The following is a 2,150-nucleotide window of genomic DNA, read 5'->3' on the forward strand; positions in this document are numbered from 1 at the left end:
CTTCAGATATCTGTTAATTTTCTCTTTTCCTTCATGTGGGAATACTGTGGTCAATATCATTTCAGCTGTGGTACTGGATCAATTGTATGGTAATTGCTAGCATCTAAATCAAGAACTGTTACAGGAAAAGAAATGAAACCCTCATTTGGAATAATTGTTTTCTCTTTTTATTACAAATCAGTGATTGATTACTTCCTAGTGTGATATTGGACGTCCAAACAGAGTGATGGCATTTTATTTCTCTTCAGCCTTCTCTCACATGTGGTCAAATATTTAAGAATACAAATATTTCCATTGATAATTCAATAGCTGACCTCTAAGAAAATGTGCATTTCTGGACTTTGCTCTCTTGTCCTTACATGTGCAGGGTTTCAATGATTTGTATGTTCTACAAGGAATTCTATTTTCCAATCTTTGTGTGACCAATTTTAGTCTCTCTGATCAGTCTTTCTGACTCTTTCTCTGGAGTCTCATTTCAGTCTGCCTCATAATATTAGTTATTAGCTAAATAATTTACAGAGGAGTCACATTTGCGTGAGCAAGGTAATGAGCAAGGTAAAAAAAAAAATTGTTACCTCCTCCTTTATTTTTCCCCTACCATCCTTTCCCTCCCAGCTACATAAGTACACAACCCTCCTCCATTACCCCACCTAAATTGTAAAGTTCATTTTTCAACGTAATGTCTTGTGTATCTCATGGTTACAATGTGTCAACCTGTACCCCTATTTAAGCATTTTGTTTTCTTTCTTTCCCCTCCACAAATTAGAGGAGCGTATATAGAAGATGTAGGCGCACCAACTTCAAATACAGTGAAAACAGGAGTTATAGCAGGAGAGAGGAACATATAAAGAAACAAAAAAATCACATCGCACATTATATATATGTTAGAAACAATAGCAAGAAAGAAAAAACCACTTGTGTCCCTATCTTGGGGTTCATGTCCCTTAACATCATCCTTTCTGGTCATATGCAGATAGCTTTTGACCTTTTCTTCTTAACCCAGACAAATATTAGTTATTGAAAATTAGGGAAACCATGGGACCAATGTTAATTTGGACGTGGCTTACTTCACTTAATATAAGTTTTTCCAAGACTTTCCTGTTACTAACAAATGGGGCAACGTTATTCTTTCTGATGGAGGCATAGAATTCCATTGTGTATATATATCACATTTTCTTGATCCATTCATCTGCTAAGGTATTGGGGTTGGTTCCATATATTAGCTATCTTAAAGAATGCAGCAATAAACATAGTTGTGCTGGTAGCTTTAGTATGGTCTTCTTTGTGATCATTTGGGTAAATGTCCCAAAGTGGGATTGCTGGGTCATAGGGGAGCTCTATGTGGAGTTTTTTGAGGAACCTCCATACTACTTTCCAAAGTGGTTGAACAAGTTTTGTACTCCCACCAAGAATGCAGTATGGTTCCCTGGTGGCCACATCCCCTCCAGCATCTGTTGTAAAAGTATGGAATGCTTCAGAAATTTGTCTGTCATCCTTGTACATGAGCCACGCTAATCTTCTCTGAAATGTTCCAATGTTTCTGCTATGCATTTCATTTTGTACTCCTGAACTTGGCGAGTGATTTTAGGTGTGTCTACAACAGTAGAATCAGCATAAATCAAGCCAGCATTTCTTCATTGAAGATACAAGGAAAGGACACAGGTTGCCACATTGTAACAATGAAATATACAAGACACTCTATGGGGGGGGTGGAGCGACATGTTGGGGAGGTATGAAGGGGCGGAATGGTAGGGGAAAGACAAAGGAGGGGGTAACAATGCTCAATAAGAAAGGGACTAATTACCTTACTTACGTAACTGTAACCCCTCTGCACAGGGACTTTACAATAAAAATATAAATTGAAAAGATACAAGGAAAACTTCTGTACTTATAGGAAGTTGTATTTGTCACACAATATCAGCAAGGTATTGGTTTTAGGACCACAAGCATATTAAAATTTTGGATGCTCAAATTCTCTACATAAACACAGTATATTATTTCCATTAGAATCTGCCCACAACCTAGTGCAGGGTAATTGCTAAGAAAATTTTTACTACATTCTATGTTTGTAATGAAAAATAAAATTATATGCACCATTGACTGATACCATTTTTTTCAGATAATTTATTTATTGTGAAAATATCGTACAG

The 2,150-nt window shown here is 36.6% G+C and overlaps 1 non-coding gene across 1 annotated transcript; it reads right to left on the reverse strand.

Annotated features, from left to right (window-relative positions):
- Positions 1-1,458: 1,458 nt before the first annotated feature.
- Positions 1,459-1,562, reverse strand: LOC138835179 (U6 spliceosomal RNA). The gene has a single exon (XR_011374495.1). It is a non-coding gene; the product is annotated as a U6 spliceosomal RNA (small nuclear RNA).
- Between the last annotated feature and the right edge of the window lie 588 nt (positions 1,563-2,150).

This window comes from Dipodomys merriami, unplaced genomic scaffold (assembly GCF_024711535.1).
Source record: "Dipodomys merriami isolate MVZ:Mamm:240054 unplaced genomic scaffold, mDipMer1.0.p SCAF_23, whole genome shotgun sequence".
NCBI classification, from domain to species: Eukaryota; Metazoa; Chordata; class Mammalia; order Rodentia; family Heteromyidae; genus Dipodomys; species Dipodomys merriami.